This window comes from Hippoglossus stenolepis, chromosome 15, assembly GCF_022539355.2.
Source record: "Hippoglossus stenolepis isolate QCI-W04-F060 chromosome 15, HSTE1.2, whole genome shotgun sequence".
Classification (NCBI taxonomy): Eukaryota; Metazoa; Chordata; class Actinopteri; order Pleuronectiformes; family Pleuronectidae; genus Hippoglossus; species Hippoglossus stenolepis.
In genome coordinates this window covers 20,608,164-20,630,826 of record NC_061497.1, presented here as the reverse complement: position 1 = coordinate 20,630,826, position 22,663 = coordinate 20,608,164, and the positions used below count along the sequence as shown (strand labels likewise).

General features: G+C 42.8%; 1 protein-coding gene across 18 annotated transcripts in view; it reads left to right on the top strand.

Moving 5' to 3' along the window:
- The window catches only part of ncam1a (neural cell adhesion molecule 1a), a 229,650-nt gene that overhangs the window by 76,246 nt on the left and 130,741 nt on the right, over nucleotides 1–22,663 (top strand). The window lies entirely within an intron of this gene.

The following is a 22,663-nucleotide window of genomic DNA, read 5'->3' as shown; positions in this document are numbered from 1 at the left end:
AAATGGGAGAAAAGATCCAAAGGTAATGAGGCGTCCCTAATGCCGGTTTACCAACTCAATTGGTAATAGTCGTCATACTGGAAAATATGAATCCACCAAAACCCCAATTTATTACTGTGTTGCCACAGAAGGACGGTGGAATTCACAATATGACCAGGGGCAATGAATCGTGGGTGAGGGAGTGTTAAGTTAGCTCGATGATTCCTCCGGCCTTGTCCATTGAAGAGACCGAGAGTAAGTTGTCCAAGTTTGTAGTTTTGGTTGTTTGAATTTTAGTCCAATCTCTTGACTTGTATTCCTGTAACTGAAGCGCGGTCCCAGCTCAGCCTATAGATGAGGATATTTGACTTGAAGCTTTTTGTTGTAGACATTGAGATCAGGAGTAACCGTCTGACCTCGAGGTTTCAGACGGAGACAGTTAGGTTCAGGCATCTAGGTCCAGTGGTTATAGGGTTTAGGACGATGGGTTGGTGAATGCATAATGACCCTGAGGAGCTCATTTAGCTGGTAGTGTCGAGTTTTTAATGTTTTAGACTTCTGACCTCTAGGGTTTGTTTGTTTCGAGCCAAGGTTGTTCTGGTTAGGTTTTGGAGGATTAGAATTTGTTTTAAAGAACTTGAAAAACCAAACCTGTCTTTTTTAATGAGAGAAAATACCCCCAACAATTGTTCCTGATGATTAATGCGCTGTGGCATATCGCCATTTTGGAGTCTTCCATTGATTAAACATACATGTGAACTAAACGAGAATAAAGTCAAGTATTAGACTTTGGAATTAAGGCAGGTTTGAGTCTTTAAAAAATGTATGACACCAGTGTTAAAATTGATCCTTTCACTGTTGGAGGGAATTTATTGCATTTGCTGCAAAACGATTTTTTTGGCCAGCAACCAGAATAAATTAAGCTCAGTGGGGGGGGGGGGTTCCCAGATATTACAGTATCTGATTTACAGTTTGTAGCTGGAAAGGCAATATTGTGTGTTTATCATTGCTTCCCATGCGAGGCGTCTTTAGTAATTGCTCCCGGTGGATTCGACTTCTCTCCTCGTAAACAGAACGTACGAGTATAGACGGAAAGAAAATTGATCACCGCTTTTGTATATGTATTCATTTCCAAATAAGGCCTTGTTTCTGTTTCTGTGGGCTGAATGCTCTCAGACAGTAAACTGCAGGGCACGGCCATTGGTTTTTCTTTCCATGGGTGAGTGTTTGGATGCAGATAAAAAAATCCTTCTTGAGCTGCTCAAAGGTCAGCGGATGCTTTGATGTTGCCTGACAGCAGCGTGCACAAATAACCTCCACCTGTCCGAGGCAAGCGAGTCTGACATTTTCCTCCAGCAAGAGTGATGGATTGTTTGGGGAAAAAGCCAAAAAAAAAAAGCATATCAATCCGATGTGAGTCTGTGGAATGTGTGCAACGCTGGAAACTGGAAGAAATATGGAGCCGCACAATTAAAGATGAAAGGTTACCCAGATTTGTCTTGCTCAATATTGAGATCCCAGTTGTTTTGTCACTTTTGTTATTTAATTAAACCGTCTAATGGCTCTTTTCACCTTCACTTCTCAACATCATGGTTCTAATGCTAATGCCAAACAGATGGGATTGTCCTCACAGTTCACCTGGGAATAAAGAAAACCACATTGCCACGTCCACTTCATTTACTTCTGTGAACTATTATTTTTACAGAAGACTAAAAATACGACTTTGCTGTTTCACGTTACTTGTGGCACCACCTCGAGAACCATTTGGGATCCGTGACTTCACCCACTGGGTTTTTTCTGGAGTTTCTGAGGTTTTGAAGTTTGTTTTTTTTCCGTTGCTTTGCCTTGTTCGGCCAAAAATAACGAGGCTTCGGCAGCTGTGGGAGACAAATCAAGCGGTTATCTTCATCCTGGCAGGCGCACGCACGTTCAATGCCAGTGTTTCGCTCACATGTTCTTTCTTTCACTGGGGCGAAAATGAAAGAAATCATAATTTAACCAAGGAGAGGGAGGTGGGAGGGGGGGGGAGCTGACCGTGACTGACTGTGATAGTGTGAGACACCTGTCAGCACTATCACTTGAAATATAACCTGTGGAATTTCTTTTTTTTGCTACAAGAAGGTGGTTATGGACCAGTCAGCATAAAAAACATGGGTATGAACAATAAATTAATCTTTGGTTTTAATTAAATCTACCAAATCTACCAGTGCAAGAAAAATACATCAAATTTCTTTGGGAAATACTACGGCTATATAAGTTACTGAAGGATCTTGGTGAGACTTCAATAAAGTTTTTATTGTAACCATTAAGCTGAAGGTGCTTTAACGACTCTACCTGTGGTGGCTGCTTGGGTAAAACATCTGAAACCATAGCTCTCGTGTTATTTCCTGCACCATCCTCTCTCTGATTCGCTCTAGTTTGGCGTCGTCCTTTAAAAGACTTTTCCTTTGTAAAAAGAAGTGAATATGTAAATTGCAGCGTGCAGGAGGTTTATTGCCGAGCTTCAGCTGCGTAGTTACCTATGACAAGAGGAAAGAATTGCCAATTTGGATTCTCTGAAAAATGTTCTTCTTCAGGGAGAGCTACATCTGAGAGCCGCGGCCTGCTTTCCCTTTCTTTTATCATCATTCTCTGTTTTATACAGTATCGCTTCCCTTCCCTTCCCTTCCTGTCCCCTATTACTTAGCTTTCTCTCCTCTTTCTTCTCACCATCTCTCTCTATACTCTCACTGCAACTTTGTTCTATTCTTTCTTCTGCAGTTTCCCCCCACCCCCTTTCTCCCTCTCTTCGTTTCTCTGCCCCTCGTTCCCTCTATCTGCGGGAGTTTTGGATCACAGAAGCGTTTTTTGGAACCCGGCTGCGACAATACTTCACGTTAATAAAAAAGAATGGTTGGAAGCTCAGTGGGAGCAGCACAGGAACATTTTCTGCAGCTAGTTTGCCGTGCCTCGTTTTTTTTTTTCCCCACTGTGGTGAGAAAGACTCCGTGTATTTTACAGCACTGCTCCGTCATCATCAGAAGCAGCAGCTTGTGGTCGCAGTTATACTAATATTTTAGTTGCTGTGGATTTATTAGCGAACTTAAAACAAAATGACCTTCTGGTAGTTACACGCCCCTTTAGTGAAAGTGATGTGGACTTGAAATTGGAAACAGAGGTGAACGAAATTCACTAAAGTGGCTTTCAGCAGCCTTCGTCTTCAGGTAAGTGCTCAGCGGGCAACTTGCTGCGGAATTAACCCCCCACGTTATTGAGTTAGTTCAAAGTGACGTGAGGGAACGCGGAGGCAGTTCCTCAGTCCGCTAAATCACAGTTCAGTTCGTTTTCAAACCTGACCGACCTCTCATTAATCTAAGTGCTACATGTCATGCACAGCTCTGTCGCGGGGCCTGTCGGAGAGCTAAGACGTCCATGTTATGACAAATCCCTCAAACTCCCCCGTCGTCACTGTTCCCTCAAACACGCGGCTCATTCTGTAACACTGTCGGGTTTTTCTTTATCGAGCCTTTTTTACGTTCTGATATTGCTTCACAATTTTTTACTTTTATCTCTTCAAAATGTGTTAATTTTGAGCCAATGCTCTGAACAGTAAAAAGGTGTCAATTACCGGCTGAGTGATTTAGTGCCTCCAGCAAGTTTTTGCAAATGGCCATTAAAAGCAAAGATATAAAGCGGGAAAAAATAAGTTTTATAATGTTTTTTATTTATTTTTAAGGTCATTTAACGTGTGTGCATGAATAGTGATTGTTGGATTTTTTTTAGGAGACATATTTATAGTGTATAACAAAAAATTGTACATCCACAAGAATAGAAATTGTTCTTTTTGGTACCCGTCTCAATGGCAACTTTGAGATTTGTATATAACTCGAGGCTGGAGAAGTGCATCTACCACCACAAGTGCACTCAGTGGAAGTCACTCCCCTTTCATGGAACTAAAAATACTACCACTCTGAATGAAAATCAATGAAAATACTACAGTATTAACATCCCAGGGGAACGCTGAAGTTTCTCTGGCAAGCCTCACGAGCCGAGACGAGGGAATCTGTGTTTACTCAGTCGGTGTTTGTGATGAAAACATTTGTGAAATCACTACTTCGTGATGATCTGAACGGCATTAATAACGAGACGAGTCTGTCAGCACATCATGCAGCTCTGAGCAGGTGTTTGTGCACTGACAAACATTTCCTCCTCATCCCTGAAGTAGAAAAAAAGCTCAGAACATCCTGACTGAGCGACGGGCGTCTGCGGAGCCTGAGACTCATCGGTCGTTACTTAAAGCGATTAGCCGCGAGGACAGGCCAGCTGGCCGCGGTCATTTTCTGAAGTCAGCAGCAGCATCCGGCCGTATTGTTATTCACACAGTGTGTTGGGCTGCTGAAGACGTCGTCATAGCAACCGGTAGATCTGTTGTTGCTGATGTTTATCCAGACCAATCTGTGTGTGTGTGTGTGTGTGTGTGTGTGTTGTGTGTGTGTGTGTGTGTGGAGGAGAAGTGGGGGGGTTGTATGTGTTCGTGCAAGGTAAGGGTGATGTCTAATTGTTGGAGCTGCTGACCTCAGGGGCTTGTCATCCCAAACGCTGATGACACACGGGATCACAACAACTAGAGCAACATCTCTTCTTTCTTCTTCTTCTTCTTCTTCTTCTTCTTCTTCTTCTTCTTCTTCTTCTTCTTCTTCTTCTTCTTCTTCGTGCCTCCCATCACGTTCAAATCACACCGTCTACATTGGGAAGATTAATTCTTGAAAAGAAAGACCTCGTGGAAAGGGAACTGAGGCCTGTTGTCTTCTGCCTGAAGCACAAATGTGTCTGATCTGAAAACTGAATTGCTAAAAAGTACACCAGGGGAGAGTTTGATGTCTTGCATAAATTTGCATTGGAAGTAGCTCGTGCTTGGTTCAACATCTTCAAGTGAGCCGAGTATCGAGGAAGTGTTGGCAGCCCGATCGCTTTTGTCTAAGTTTTAATTTGTTGTCGGCAGCAGTTAGAAGTTACCCAATAATGTGCAATTTCCACTCTGCTGCTGTTACATAAACAACCATTACACTTGAGGACAGACGTTTGAGCCGCTCGCAATATTTTATTCATCAAATACCTGAAAGATGCACAAACGGATTTCTTGCTAAATGTCAAAATCAGACTAATTAATTATTGAGCTTTTTTCATTATTTACAGCAAAGTGTTGTCTGAACCAGTTGGGAAAAGGCAGTTTCACCAAAGACAGAACCACATTATTCACTCTTTCCACAACACATTTACATTTTTAGCAGGGAAATCTTTATCTTACATGTTTACAATCTATCTAAGATCCACTTAATGGACATTTGGAGATGTCCTGCATTCAAAAATGTCACATGTTGTCAGTATATCTCAACAATAATAAATACAGATGTTATTATGCAACACAAAACTAAAGCTGTTGCTATTTTTGACACATTTTGTCGATACCAAACACATATGGAGGTATCAGAATGTGCAGCTTTATAGGTTTTAGGTCATCATTAAGCTGGATGGAGCTTTTGGTTCCCTGAAAATCCACCACACGCTGCCTGCTCGGCACCAACAGATAAAGTTAGCGACTAACAAGTGAACATAGTGGAGCATTTATCAGCTAAAGAACCAGATGCATCCATCAAACCAGACGCAGAGCTAACAGAGATTGAGTGTTAGACAAATGAGACTTCAAATAAATGATGTTGCCCCGTAAATGTTAAATTCTGCAACTGTTCGCTCACTCGTTTGCCTCATTAACCAGGAACAATAATCACATATATCTTGTTTCTGTGACCTCGGTTCAGGTTAAACAACATAACAGATAGATGGAAGGTGTAGATGTTCTGTTCTCTGTCTCTCTGAAGCACAAATGTTCAACACGTATGCACTCCAGTCGATACCTTCCTGCCTCGGGGTGTACAACAGGTGTGAGATGCTGCTGCTCTCCAGATGCAATTCCTCACCTGGCTTCCCTCATGACACTGAGTGGGTTTTGAGACTGATGGCTGTGTGACACAGCCCACTTCTCCCAGATTGTTTTCTGGAACTATAAAAGCAAAACTAGTTTTTATTTACTGCTTCCCCAGCCTTGAAATCACGCCGTGTTGCGGTGTAGGGAGGGAGCGTGGCAGGATATTGAAAATATACTGAATGTGTGACAGGCTCAGATGAGAACAGACCATGTTTACTGGGCATTAATAAAGTAGAGAGATGATGGACATTGACGTCAATGATAAACCATAAAAAAAAGCCTGCAGGGTAAATATAATAATGCTAATATAAAGTATCCAGCTTTGACGTAGCAGCACAACCTCTTATCTACATAAATAGAACTAGTTGCACCAAATGCAAATCAAGCAGTATAAGCACATACATGTTATCAAAGTTAGTTTTTCTTGCTGTACAAACTTATGGCGAAGCTAGATAGACACTAACATTATGATATGAGGAATATCTTTAAATGTAAAAGGACGTTTTCATACTAATTGTCATTCATGGCGATGTGTGAAACCCCCACAGGGCCCAACCACCGTTTGGACTACTGATCAATTTCTATATTAAAACATTTTTTATGCTGTTATTGTCATCATACTGTGCTTCTGATGGTCGTGTGGTTTACGTTTGGATCACGGATTGTGTCGCGTGTGTTATATGAAACCTGCCTGCACACAGAGCTGCAGCAGGATACTGCAAATAAACAGCCCTCAGCCTTCAATGCATGATAGTGCACGACTGCTTACCACATCTGTAGCCTCTCAAAAAGGAGAACTAGGATTAGATCAGTGGTTATATTTTATTTCAGGTCTTTTTGGGCCACCAAGTTGCAACATGAGACCAGATTCACCTCCGTCATGATGAAAAACAGCCGTAGTGCTCTTTTATTTTATTTTATTTTATTTCCAAAGAAAACAGTGCAGCGAGTGTGATTGAGTCCCGGTGCCTTGTTTGAGGTTGGAATAATATTTTGATTTGGTATTTAGGTTGAGCAAGCCGTACTCCACTTCCTTCCCCGAGCCTTACTTCCCCAGTATGTCAACACTGCAACTCATCATCTGAAGGCATAAAACAGGCTCCTTTGTCCGGGACTTCCAGAACTTTTGGAACTGCTCAGATGAAAATGCTTAATGTGAAATGATCTGTGACTTCTATGTTTAGGTTTTAGATTGGTTCGCTTTGGAGAAAGATTGTGGTCGTGGTTTAAAAAAAAAGCCAAATATTGACTGACAGGATAGAAACTGTGGTTCATTGTTGGCCCGTTCCTCCTCCAGGACGTGTCATAACTATATCATACTTTGCCTTTGTTGTGGAGGAACACACGTCACAATTAACATGATCACTAGAGGTCGTTGTCAGGTAAACATAAATACAGTTTGTTATGGTGAACTGGGCCAATGAGTTACGCCGTCATTTCTCTTGTGTCGGCGGTCTGTAAACTTTCGGCTCCAGGCTAAAAGTTTCTATTTGCCTAATTTCACACTCTTGCCAGATGAAAATATGCGGCAGGCAATGACATTTTTAGAGGTTAGCCAGTAAATCAAGCTCCTAACGTGTGAACGCAAATATAGTTTGGATATAATGTGCTTGTCGATGCGCTCACGAACCCTCCATGTATTCAATCAGTCACCAAAAAGGTTTTCTGCCTCAGCTCAGACATTGTTCAGTGGTTTGTGACTGACGCACAACAGAGGCTAATGCACTACAGTGCTCTGTTGAGCAGAAGGACATCTAGTCTGGTCAGATTCAATTTAGTTTTTCTGATTAATAACGGCCGGCCAATTGAACCCTACTTCATGTTGTTTTCGTAATTGCATTGGAGTGATCAGGAGCATTGTGATGGAGGTGGGCGATGAGGCCGAGTGATTAAAAACGCAAATAACATAAAAGTGGAACCAGAAGCATGATGATTTAATAATTGAGCTGTTTCCCATATGGGGTCATTTTGCGGTGTTAGGAAGTTTAATGGACTAGCATAAAAGCCAGCGACTGGGCCGCGGGATATGGCTCATAAGCCGTCGGCAAACCCTCCGATGCCTGGATCAATGAGGAACAAGGCAGCACGAGCCCATTAGTGGATCACTGCAGCTTCAAGCTACTGTGGAAAACTTACTGGGACTACACACACACACACACGCAAGCCTCACCAGCAGGCCGGCTTTATTTATCTGCTCTGTCAGATGAATCAATAGCTGCTGATTTGATAGCAAATCTGCACTGATCATCATCCATCCACGCGAGCACGCAGACACGCCCCCACACACCTTCACTTCTCAAAGAGCAGCGTGTGCGTGAAACCATTCAAATGCTGCTGCCGAGTTCTCTGCAGAATATTCTTCTTTGCCTCCTCAGAAGATTTTTCTGAGCACAGCTTGAAGAGAAGCCGCACCTTGACATTTCAAATTTCAGTGCTTTCACTGAGGATCAGTAGCAGAAGCTAATATGTCATTTTGGGGGGAAACGGCAGAACAAAAGCAGAGACGTCTTTCTTTCCCCTCGTGAGTGAAGGCAGCACCAGGACATCGCGCTTTGGGAAGCTAAAAGTCAGCAGCTGGATGTGTGTGTGTGTGTGTGTGGCATTTCAAACACACACACCGTTGAAAAAGTGCAAACTAAGTTGAGCAGAAGTTTCACGACGCACACAGTACTGCAGAGCTGAAGTTTAGCCCCGGGGCCGCAGATAAAGCAACATATGTCCTGCTGCCTGTTATACGGTGGAGGAGAAGCTTCTCACACAGTGTGAAGCTTCTCTGCAGATCCTCTTGTGCTTGAACACAAACCCTGATCACGTGGTCTTACAAAGCCCAGGTGCAAAAATGATGGATGAGCATCGCAGCCTCTCTACAGATTAGTCTTCTTCAAATCAATATCTTACAGCACTTTTAGGCAGACAAATGCAGTAATTGCGTTTATAAATTGCATTACCAATTACAATGGCATTCAGTAGAGTGCATACATCCCCCATCCTTCCCCACTCCGTCCCTCCCCCACCGCCCGTCCCCCACTTATCTGGGCTCGAGTAGCAGCGTAATCGGCCAAGTAGGGTATTCAAGACGTCCGTCTCCCCAGGCACACTGTCCAGCTCTTCATGGAGGATCCAAGGGCCGATGGGATATGTAGTCCCTCCAGCCAGTTCTGGGTCCAACCCGGGGTCTCCTCCTGCCCGGTAAACCTCCAATGGGAGTTGCCAAGGAGGCCGAACCACCTCAAACGTCCCCTTTTGACTTTGACTTGAAGGAGCAGGGGTTCTACTCTGACCGGATGTCCTAACTCCTCATCCTACAACAAGCAAAACTCACTCTGGCTACTTGAATACGTAATATCGCACTTTCAATAACTTGTTTTTTTAGTCATTAGTCATTAATCTGGCTTCTGTGTGTGTGTAAAACCACATTTTGAATAAACTATCTTCAGAGTATCAGACACAAATATTTCTCCTCCGACTTCTTAGGATGAACAACTCTAAATTTGAACTGGATAATTAAACTCTATAAAAGGTTATGATTGATAAAAAACTTCAACTGACGTGATCTCATTGTGCAGTTGGAAGTTTGGCTGCTGTCAGTCGCGTCCTGACATTTCAGCTTCTTACAGCACTCCAGATAAAAACTACTCTCTCAGCTGTCAACAGCTGCGTTCAGCCCTTTCACTTCCATGGAAAAAGCAGCTTATTGGAGTGCTGCATATCTTGATTGTCGGGCTTTTATCACTTAAAGTTAAGCTGACACCTCGACTCCTGACGCTTGCACTTCTACTGACGACTTTTTAATGATTCAAATTGAACGTATTTTAGCACTTCAGCTTCACCTGTTTAAAGGGGGACAAACTGTTCTTCAGTGAGTTGTGTGTTTGTTTGGGGGGGAGTTGATGTTTACGTCCTCTTATCCCTGATTCTCTACTTGATCCATGATAGAAAACATGTATTTACATGTGTTGCCAGCGAGCGGTGCATTCTCTGAAGGTCCAGCTGCTTTGTCTGCGTTGATCGGCTCCCCCCCCCTCTCATCTGTGTGCCCGCAATCATCTTTGAAAAAGGGTTACAATCGTATGACAGAGCGACTGAAACGTTTGCCAAGACATGGAGGACAACATGTCGCGATCACGCTTGTGCCAAGGTACCGTGTGTCGGGGGCAGTTTCCAGCACAGGCGAAGGTAAACAGACTCTTTCAATGGATGAAACGCCTGCGGCTGTTTAGTGTTGCCTGCTGTGTAAAATTCATGAGTGACTTTCCAACCCGAGAAATTTCATTTATATAAACTGCAGCAGAGATGCAGTGTGGAAAACCCAACTGTGACTGGAATACATTCCAACGCAGTGAGCAAGTTACAAGTTGGTTCTAACTGTACTGAATCTGTCACAGACAACTGTAATCATTGTTCTCTGCTACATCTGACCTGGCAGCAGATTATCTACTCGTGGTGACAAACATTTAAAAACCTTTTTGAGATAATGTTCAGGGATTCAGTACTTTAGGGGAAAGTCCGTGGTCTGGTTTATCTACTGTGTTTTGTTCCAAATGCATTCGCTCTTTCAGAAATTGTTCTAGGGGACAAGGTTCAGTTGTAGCCCAATGTCGAAATATTCTCTGCGCCTCAAGATGGTGTTTGAGGTATTTATGGCCGTGTACATATCCATCAAGTGATCAGGTGATGTGTAGAAAGAGCTTAAACCATAATCTGGCTCATGAAGCCTTGTGTTGCACTAATTGACACCAGCAGCAGGGGAATGTGTCGTAGCTGAATCAAACAGTGAATCTGCAGCATCTTCAAATATCGTGTAACTTTCAAAAGTTCAGTTATGATTGTGCTACAAGAAAATTGTTAGTTTTTGTGGGGTCGACTTAATTTACATTAACTTTAGTAATTAATGACTTTACGTTCCACTTTCCACATGTGGACCTATATTTTATGCCTTTAGACTTTTACTGGACATCACATCAATGCATCCATATCAATACATCTGTCATAGCAAGTAGGGGGCAGGCCTATAAATGTGGACATTATTGACTCTGTTCCACCTCTCGCTCTCTCTCTCGTCTCTTTTTTCCCTTTCTGAATATGGAACAGCCAGGATCAATAGTTTTCCATTAGCAGCAGCATAGAGATTGGATGGTTGCATGGTAACAGATGGGTACACTGCAAAACAATGGGCCCTGGCTACTGCCACTTAGTTAATTACAAGGAATTTGGTTTAGTTCCCCCCTGGGATGAAAACAGTGAAGGTTGGATTGACGTCTCTTTCACGAGCAGAAATACTGCCCCTGTTGAAAACCCTTTTAAATGACAGCCGCACTGGGTTTTAGGTTTTCAGTGCACTTTTTATTTTATTATAATCTCCGGGACTATAAATGCTGGGCAGGACAGTAAAAAAAAAAAAACACCCTTAGTAATATCTTTCCCAGACATATACACCCAAGTGTGAAGGCATAAAAATAGACGGTTGTTTTGGCAGAGATATGTTATGGTGACCTGATCAAAACACAAGTATGGGCGGAGGAAATAGAAAAATACAGCAGGGATTAAATTACTGCGGTGACAGAGTGCTGTGTCACAACTGCAGCTCAAAGATGCACATCCTTTTGCATCACATAGCTCGGATAGAAAAACTTTTCTTGTACCACTGATGTGCTCTACGTTTATCAATTTAGCACAAATACCTAAATTGTAGCATAACGAGCTTTAATTTGAAGTAGTCATGTATAAAAACTAGCCTCATCCACCCTTGTTAGGCATTTTTACCTGGGAGTCTTCAGTAAAGTTAAAGATTTCTCTCCTCATGTCTATTTCCTGCAATAATCCCATCTAGAGATCTCTGTGTGCATGAAAAGAAATGGTGATTCAGGATTGTTTTACATGCTTTTAGATTTGCGAGCCTCGAAAGAATAAGCGGTATTGATAATAGATGGATGGATGCTTGGTTTAAGGCAAAGCACTTACAACACAAACTGGAAATGTTCACTTGTTTTACTCAATTAAACGCTCGGAAAAACCCCTTTTCCCCGCTGTTGCTGATTATCTGACCTTTATGAGCTACACGAGTGACTCATCATCGTTCTGTCTGTAACCGTTTATTGCTTTTGTTTTGAAATCATTATTGGCTTTTTAGAAAATGCAAGGTGCAGAGCAGCAAAATACTGTTTTGTGTTCCCTTTAAAGGCCACGGGCATAAATAGACGACGCAGCGCATTAAAAAAGAGACGAGAGTTATCAGAGAGATGAGTAACCAAATATAAAAAAGATAATAAACAATGTGGGCTGTGAATTACACGGCCCCATTGTTGGTGTTGAAATCAATCCAAAGGCAAAACAATAAAAAACATCCAGTTAATCCACTCATGTGATTTTCACTGTTGTTTCAACCCACGTCTTTAACTTCACAAGCATTCGCTGCTGTACAGTGAAATATTAATTACAACCGAACAATAATGTTTGACAATTACCGACTTTTAAAATGTCATTTTCCTGAGACGCTGTTGAAATTCTATTAAATTGTCCTTGAGCTAAATATTAAAGGATTTGACAAATCAATACTTGTTATTAGGAGAATCAATATAGGAACATAATTGCTGGACTAGAACAACTGTAAAGGTTCTTGAAATATTTTTTGAAGTTACACAACCATTATTATCGGCTTGGTAATTCCAGTTATTCGAGTTTTAGCCTGAATCAAAAAGGCTTATTTCCAGGAGGATGAGGTGCAAATTGGACTTTTAATGAGGCCGTTGCATTTGAAACGCACGATAAGAATACGGAGCTGGATAACAGGGATTCCAGGTGAGTCACTGTTCACCATCTGTCAGCGGCGCCGTATAATGCAAAGGTAGCTGTCATCAGGACAAAGGAAGACAACGCTCAAGCCGGTGTTATCCCTAATGTTACATGTCTTTTCTTCGCCACTGGAGATAATCTGATTAGCTCTGTGATACACTGCTGGAAGGGAGGGTTGGAGCCGGAAGCCCCCCCCCCCAGAGAATAGAAAGTAGTGCAGCTCTCTCCTCACCAGTCCTCGCCAGCTGTGAGGTGTTGTGTTGTGTAAGTGCTGGAGAGACAACGGGCAGAGGCTCTGTGTGATTTGTCCTTAAGAGGGTTTTGCAGTGTCTATTTCTGGGGTTCTCCGATGGGACGGCGGAGACTGGCACTTCAGACGTTTGCTGCCTTTCAGTCAGAACATGGATATCATAGATGCTGCCATCAAACCAGTGAATTGTACCGTCTGCACCACCTCTGATGTTCTGTACAAAATCAAAATCAAAGGTCTCCAGCAAGCGGCAAAATATAACACAATAAGACTGACACTTTCTCTTTTAAGGGCTTGAGGCAGTAAACCAGAGAACATAGGTTTGATGCCCTCTTAACAGTTTTGGCTTCACTTTCCCTCGGTGTGAAACTGAAAGATGATGCTTGGCTATTTTACACGGCAGGAAAAATGTTGGCATCCGTTTCCACAGGCCACTTCGAGGCAGTCGTATCGAGCGTTGTCGGTTGTTTTTTTATCATCTCTGCTCGGCCACAGAAGGAACAACAGCACGTTAATCCTGCCCAATGGGCCCAGTAAGCTGGAATCTTCAGCATGTAAACTGCCTTTGGTGTGGAAGTCATCAGCTGTGGACACGAGGCCTGCGTCCACTTTGTCATTTGTTAGGATATGATGGCGTTCACCATTTTGTTGCAGCCATCTTTGGAAATACAGGGAATATTTGTTTTTGTTGAATTGTAGAACTGGTCAGGAGGAGATTTGCATAATTGTTTGAATATTTGGTCACTTCCTGTAATCACCGTGGAAAACACTACAGGCAAAACACAGTTGGTTCATGCTACTGGGTTCTTGGTGGGACTTGTACAAAGTTGAACCATCTGAGTGCTCGAAGTGATAATGTTACACTTTTATTTTGTCATATTTCCACCGCTCATTGCCAAGTGTCTTCAACCTGCTTCTTATTCTTACATGGCCTTAAAAAATGAAAGCGACGACCGCGTGTCTGCACACGAGGCTCCATCTGTATTATCGAAAATGTCCGTGGAGATTTGAGCCATTGTGTGTCTAGAAGTGTTGAATCAAAGGCACCTGCACTTTCAATTTGGTCTGAAGGACACGTCCAGGATGAAGCATTGGCACATTTCAATGACTGGGATTGTGTTTCACCAGTTGGCTTTGATTTCCAATTGTCGTTGTTGACGGTTTAGCGCCGAGCATCAAGGACAGAAATCACAAGATGCCTCTTTAAAATCATTAGAAAGTTGAGCCCAAGTATTTTCCGTGTGAGAACTACATCAGTTTGTATTATAATTACCTTTTTGAGGATTATAACATCAGTAGAGTTTTGGTCCCCTCTCAATCAAACCCGAACTAGTGTTATATGATATTACATTTTCCATCAAAGAAGAATAAAAACCCTCCTCTAGGTCAATAGTGTTGTTTCCATCAGAGAGCTAGTGGAGAGAAGCTCCAAGACGAGCCGAGGCAGATACACAGAAAAAAGCTTTACTGCGTAGAAGCGCTGGCATATTTAGAATATCTTGAATTATTAAGTCCAAGATCCAAGAAGTGGGTTTTTTTGTGCACAGTCGCTGTGTTAGCTAGTCTCTCTATAACAAAAACAACTACTTTTATGATGTAGGCCAATGGATGACCAAACTTTTATAAGCCTCTCTGCGGCATCTGTCTGCTTGTTCCACCTCGACCAGCCGGGCGTCCACTGATTTGTCCCAATTAGACGTTTGTGACAAAGATAGCATGGAGCAGTAAACACAGATCAAACCGCAAGCATTTTGTTCCACATAGAATATATTTGCTTCTGGATGTTGTTTTTCCCGATGAATCAAAGGATGATCCCCAAAATACCTGAATGAAAGAACGCTGTAGAAGATGGAGGGGAGCAATAACCTCCTTCGACTTCAATCCTTCCAGCACCATTACCACTATAAAATATTGATATTGGTGTTTTATGGCAAGGAACTGTGTCGTAGAGACAAGGTTTTATCACTTTGCCTACATGTTGTCTTATTTAAACTCGCCCCTGCAGAGAAATTGCAGAGAGCTGGGGTGAAACTATTGGTATAGATCATAGACATAATAACATATTATGCTCATTTACTGTTGCGACACTTTGAAAACATGCACAGCGAGTTCCTCCCTTTGTGTGATGATAATGAGATGTTTAAGGATTGTGTAATTGCTGCTTTTAGTCTGTGAAGGGTGAGGATCATTTTTATACGAGCAACACTTGGTTTTCCCAATCCCCAAACGCTGGTGCACAGTGAAGAAGTCCGGGTGTCTCTTCAGAGGCGGCGTGCTGATACACATGCTCGCTAACATTCGCTGACAATGGGGGAAAAAAGAAAATCTGCCTCTAATGTTGTGTTGATGAGGCGTCCTGGGGAAAAAAAAGGGGGGGGAAAGCTTGCAGACGAGATTCACAAGTGCAAGCTGTCTCTTCATCATCCCGAGCAGAGCGCGCTTATCGCCCCCTGTAGTCATCCTCTGCCCCCGGGTCTCAATTAAAGTTTTTCACTGAAATGAGGAGGAAAGGGGCAACTACCAGATCCACCAAGCTGCGATGTGGTGGGAGGGAGGAGGGACGACGTGTTCTCCGTGTTTCTACGTCACGTTGGAGTCGCAGGGTGCTCCAGACATTTGTAAAACCTTAAAGACGTCATGTGAAGACGAGTTTTTTACGAGCTAATTTGCTAAAGGTTGTGTTTCAGTGATGCCCACTGGAGATACAGGGAAAGATGAAAGGCTCCAAAATAAAACCTCTGATCAGAGCAGCCATTTTGTCAGTTGTTTAGGGCCCCTAAGGGTTTAATTAGAAAAAAAAAAAACTACGACGTCCCCACTGGTTGAATCCAGTTCAGCGATGCCCCAACACTCACAGCATTTGACTGCACCACTTCCCACTGGTGCTGTACGTTTGCCATGTGACTGAATAGGAAGCGTTTCACAGCACAGACTGACATTATTTTCTTTTACTTCAGTAAAATTCAGTAAATATTTAAATTAATTCGATTATGTTTGCCGGAGACTTACTGGAACAGTAACAAAGACCATCGCAGTTCCCTAAACCCCACTTTGGCAGCATCTGCTCCCCGGCAGATGAAAATACCCGGTTAATACAACCATCTGTTAAAATACGGATCTGCGAGGCTTCTTTTCTTCTGCAGACGTGTGTTACCTTAATGCCCACATATTATAAAAATACAAACCCCTTAATTAGAAAGAAACGGTTCGTGAAATGAGGTGAGAAGTTCCCTAAATTTAGTCTCGGATACGAGTGGACCGTAATCCCAAAGACGGGGAGAGGCTTTCATTGGCTGGAAAAAAAGTACCTGTGTGTGTGTGTGTGTGTGTTGTTTGTGTATATTTCCCAGCACCATTTATTTTTCAAACTGGGTTGGATCGTCTTTGTTTCCTGCTGCTCAGAACACATGCAGTCCATGTGAGATGTGTTTATTTGCCATATCTGGTGCCCCTCAACATTCCAGGGTCTTTTTGCCTCATTCTCTGTTTATCTTGGTTCAGTGTTTCAACTCAGTCTCACCATACTCGCTTTCAAACAGCCCTCTGTTCCTCCGCTGCGGCTATGAACAAAAAAAAACCCCTGGCTGGGAGCTTCCAATTAATTTTTTGGCTTGTGGTTTGGGAACTTGTCAGATAGCCAAGGTGAAAAGTTAAAGTCTCGGTCATTCATAGCCGGAGTTTGACAAACACTTCAGGAGCTGTGTGAAGATGGGTGGACGTTACTTTATTAAACTTGCCATAACGCCAACATAGTCACAAATTATATTTAAACAACTCTTAGAGGATATAATGCTGAACAAATCTTTGCTTTCAGAGCTTTAAATCCATTAACGCGCTTTATGTATTCGCAAACTAAATGTCAGTTATTGTCACTGCCCTGCCTCCACTAGAGGGCAGCGCAGGGTCTAGGGCATCTGATGGCGTCAATCTTGGCGAGGATGGAGGAAGTTGTGATAAGGTGCCTCTTAAGAAAGCAGCAAACAAAGATGCGTTGTAAATGGCACCGTAACCTTTCTCTTCAAGAAGTTACGTCATTGTTGAATTTTCTTCCTTGTGTCTTATGGTCGTGTCACTTGAACTGGCAGCAATGGCTCCCCCTACGATTTCTGGTGGTACTGCTCAGTTTCGTCTGTTTTGAGAAGATGTGCACGAATACGGACAAAGTGATCGCAGAGGTTTGCGTATCTTTCATTGAGCATAAATAAGCCTTTAGTCTTTGTCTTGTTCAATGTGGTAACAAGTGGTTGCCACAGTGTGTGGTGATCAAGGATGTCTAATCTGATACCAGATACCATCTTTAAACCAGGACTAGGATTCCTGTCTCCAACTTAATATCACATGACAGAAGGATTTGGGTTTGAGTCTCATTTCTGACGTCTGAAAACAGCTGCATTCACCGAATATCAGGGACCAGGGAATACAATGAGCCATTATTTTTTTTTTTTCACCAAACTAGACCCACTCCGAAGCTTTGAGGTGTTTCTACTTGAAATGAATCACAACTGGTTTCGCGTGTCAGTGCTGGATCCCGTAGAAAATGGGAGAACCATGTTCAGTAGAGACATCCAGAGAATTAAATTGAAGTATTTGGGGGTGATGGCGTGTGACATTAGCAAGTCTCACATTACCAGTTTTCCCTCCATGACGGCTCCTCTAAGCAGAATCCAGGATGGAAACCAGCAGCTGTGTCTGCCAGCTTTGCACGCTCGTGGCCCCCTCATGGCAGCGAGAACTAACGGAAATAATCTCGACTTCAACAGCCAAAAAAAAAAAATCCTGCGAGATGACATCAGTTTCTGTAAGTGCACGCTCCTCGGGCAGTCTGTGATTCAGACGCTCGAAGATGCCAGAAGCGAAAAAAAGAGAGAAGCGAAGGACCGGTCCAAGCTCTCTGTGGACCCGAGTGCTTAGTCATTTCTGATTAGGAGCCACTGCACTTCATTCCAAAGATTCAATTCATTATGAGTAAGCGTGCTGACTAATGATTTCTCACAGAAGGGGCCACATTGTGATTCAGACTGAAAAGGCCTCACACCACGGAGGCAAAATGGGTCGTTTAAGGTCTGGTTGTGTTTAGGCAACTGAAGCTAGAGTATTAAGATCCATATTTCTACCATGGAAGATATATTTCACCCGTTTGGACAAATAGGTGGACGGCCAGTGTTGATATTGTGAATCTGTAGCTCGTCAGAGGACAACAGCTTGAGGAGGCGGTCGTCCAAATGTGGCCCAGGACCCCATTCACGTTAATACTGCAAAAAAAGAAAGCGGCCCCATTCGTCCCAAACCACCTCCGAATGTGGTCTGAGTGATCGGATCTCGAGAAGCATTACGTTTCCCTTTGGGTGCATTCACAACTGCTGCTTTTACGCTGTGATCTGATCACCCAGGAGGAATGTTAATACCACATGTGAACGGGGTCTGCTTGAGTTCAGGGAGAGGTGGAGGTCGTTGTAAAAATAAACCAAACGTCGACCGTCTGTTTTCCTGTCAGAAAAATTTAAAACACACAAGACGTTTGATTTTAATTTTTAATTAAATGACCACTGCAGTCTCCTTCCTGATGGAGCCTCTCTTATATTATTCCATTAAACTTTAACTTCATGCAGCTCCAGACACAAACTTATTTATGGAACCCCAAGGCTACGAGGGTCCAAGACTTTGAAAGTGTCTCGGAACATTATGCTCCACTTTAAAGGACACATACCCTCACTCTAATTAGCGCGCTGCTCTCTCCCCCCTCCTGCATGGAATATATCAGATTATAACCAAAGTTCGTTCACTCCGTTTTCTCACCCCATTGATATTCTTTTTGAGTTTTACAAGAACTTAATTTCCCCTCTCTGCTACAGAGACAAATAAATCTCGCATGCCTCAAAATAACTCTTTAAGTTCCAGTCATAATATTGTCAGACTGAGTCCAGCCCCACTTTTATTTTCTTGTCTCCTTGCTGCTACCCAAGGCGTTTTGAGAACTCGCACGAGGAAACTTTGAAGAGCTTTGTGGCACGGAAGCCAGGATAGTGTTGTGATTTCCAACGGCTTACTCAGATTTGCTTTTGCACAGATATTGAATTTTAAAAAAAGAAGAAGTTTTTTCTACAAGCAGCAGTTGCATTAAAGGGGTAAAACTTGCACTTTGCCTCACAGGCAAAGTGAGCAGATAATCTTTGAGCTCATAGAAGAAGCAGTAGAGGAGAAGGAGGAGGAGAAACTTCATCTGGAATACCTCATTCCCCCATTTTATGCTGTGTTGACTTTTCCAGACATGAAGGAAAAATGAGTGCACGCTGGAAATCTGAGAATTCCACGTGGTTACCGCAAGTGGTGAAAACCCCTCAGCCCGAGCTGGTGCTCTCATCATTGTGCTATGTGCGTTTGCATGATCAAAACCTGAGTCTGAATCAGCATTACTGGGCTTCTGAGTGACGGCGGTATCCCAGTCCTGAGGCGTGCTGGTGCATATGAAAGGGCTTCATCACAAAAAACTCACTTCAAATGAACAGTATCGTCTCATCTGATACACAACATCCGGAGTTATCTGTAAATGATGAAGATGAGGAGGAAAAATAACTCCTAAAGTATGTGATTTTTGTTTTTTAGTGGCGTTTTCCACTGTCTCATATGCTTTGTCTTATTAATGTTTGCAGCTGCTGCAATGGAATTTCCCCCCTGAGAGATTCAAATCTTCTTTTTAAAAAAAATATATATTAATGATGAGATGCCCATGCTTTCTCACCACCTGTCCAAACCATACGACAATCACATTATCCTGACAGTACAGTATTTTAGAGAAAACTTCCCAGCAGCCCATCTGCTTCTGATGTACGTGTCCCCAGTCTTATATAACGAGTGAGAAACTATGGGTTGCAAATGAGGGGGGGGGAGAGAGAGTGTGGAAGAGTGCGACCACAGCAACAGCAGCTAAATCTGCAGCTCAGGCTCCATATTCAGAGCTTTTCGTTTTTCACATTGACAAGACTAACGGGGGAAACTAATTTTGCGATATATTACCTACATTTCTAATGTCATTGTCTGTGCTTTTATTATGAAAAAAACTATGAATACAACGAGACAGCTGCATTCCAAACACTGAAGAATTTCTCGATGGATCAATTAGATGGTTTTAAATCCAAATCTTTTCAGATGTTGTTTCTTACAATCGTTCATAAATAACCTTTAGCCTGACCTCCACTCATCCCTCCATCCCTCCATCCCTTTTCTATACTGCCTGTCCTTTGAGGGTCGGGGGGGGAGTTTGAGCCAAATCTTATCTGACATTGGACAAAATCTTTGCATTAATCTTGAGTATGACGCCTTTGAACGGAGCAGCAACAGCAATGTAATAACCGGATCAACAGAAAGTTTCCAATTCCAAAAACCTACTGTCAATTTGAAGTTGAGAAATCTAGCAAAACACCAGATTCTACTGTTTTGACGACATTATCGAATATGATCTAAAAAGAAAAGGCTAGATTTAGCTCATTAGATTGACTGATTCCAGCAGAGAATGGGCTCCGACGTCCTGGTTTTACAGAACTCAAACACGTGGCGAGCGAGAAGCTGCGCACACAGGTCGCAGTCTCTCATTCAAAAGCCATCAGCAGATTTGTGCGACGCGCGGTGATAAATAATGTGAAACAGCATTTTAATAAGCTCTGGGCTTGGAAACGGTGAACCTATCATTTACATCAGCTCCAGCATTCCTGTGATCTTTTGTCATGTTGGCTATTTTCTCTCCCTACCCAGAAAAAAAAGAAACAGCTTACATATGCAATGCAATCTCGGATGTGTGCACTACATCATTCCTCCAGTCCCGGCGTCGCTGTCTCATCTCGCTGTGTTTACATCCCAACGCATCGCCTCGCCCGCATCATACCCGAGATGCATAACGCTCTCTGACGGAGTGCGGTACCCCTGGCCTCGCTCTGTCCTCGCCCGGCGCTCTCCCTTAACCACTAATTTATTTGTTGTTCACTTGTCACTTGTGTTCGTCATCAACCATGCGTTTTACCTCCAGCCGTAGCTCATCCATTTAGCTCCTGCTTAAATAAGAGAGATGTTAGCCGGGGGAGATTGATCCCCTCGGTTTGGGTGGCTCCGAAGCAGAGGGGGCGATTTTATTTTATTTTTTTTGCTGATAAATATGGGCCATATAAAAAAGATTAAACCATTAATTCAGCAAAACAAGAGCGGAGGAGAGGAGGCTCACAGAACCGCTGCGGTCTACAGTACGATTTACAGCACTTTCTTGCCAATCGATAGTTAGTTCCATTCTTTATTCCTTTTCTAGTTTTTGGCCAGATTTGGACTAATAGATATCATAAAATCCCCCTTCTCATAACTCCTGAAACCAGCGAATGGTCATTCAAAGAAACAACTACAGTGCATTTAGTACTTGAGCCTTTCACAGACACTGATATGCGCTGATTTGAAAACATTTACTTTACAGACGTGCATTCGTACTTCATACGTCATGTACAGAGAAATGTTTTTTATTCACTTTATGATATTGTTTATCGGACGTTTCTTACTCCCTAATATCAGTTTGGACACTGGCCCCTAAAAATCCATATGGGCCGGGCTCTATTTAGTAGCTACACTGTACTTTAACTGCATTTTATGTTTTATTTTATTATATTTATATGATATTTTGTGTGAAAAACTGACATTTTGATGCAAGAAGATGGAAACTAAACAAAATGTATCCTCTTAAAGGAGCTGAAACTAAACCTCCTCATTAGATTAACCTGATTTTGACGTGGAGCTGATGATTTCAAGTCTTGTGTTGTGTCGCCCAACTCACAAATATAATGTTGATCAAGCACCAAACATCAAATCAATGAAACTTCAATCATTTCGGACGCAACTCCCAAAACTAACAATTCAGAAGTCGAGTTTTTAAACTGCAGTCACAGCCCTGGTGTCACTATTCTCCCTGCACTCAGATGACTTGAGAACCAACTGGTATTTTCCCTAAATCACTTAAAAAGCATTGCAGCCCTGCCAATAGTTGCCAAGAGATGTTATTGGGGGGAGAGAAAAATCCATTATAAATGTCAGTGAGGCCTGAGAGCTTGTGGCTTTCCAAACAGTGATTTCCTCTCTATCTTGTGTGGGTGATTAGGTGGTGTTTTACAAGCAGGACACCACACAGAAGAATTGATTAGTCATCTTTTAAGTCCCACCCCTGCACAGCATCCGGGGTTCCTCTCTGCACAACGCCTGATTTCCCTCTGTAATACAACCGCTATTGATCCCGAGGAAACTGTCCCTCACCGCGAACGAGGCATTTTAATGAATGGAGCCCGTCCACCCGACATAAATTAAGGCCCTTCTCCTGGGCTCGGGCTTCCAGGCGGTGATAATCACTTAATATGCACGCCTCAGGCCGAGCCATGAGCACAATGATCACAGATTATCAGCCTGTGTGGTAATGAGTTTATTCCCACAAAGTGCTCGTCCTTCTCCCGCCTTTGTGTCGTCGGCGTTCGCTCGAATATGATCTCACGGCGATACACCGAATGCCCTTTTTAGTAGGATTTTTTTGGGGGGGGAGGTTTTCAGAATTCATCAGTATAAACAAGTGAGGTGGCCCCTGGGACTCCGGGAGGAAGTGATAAACTCCGCTGTTATTTGACAGCATCCAAGGGTAAATAACGCGCCCTCGTCACAAC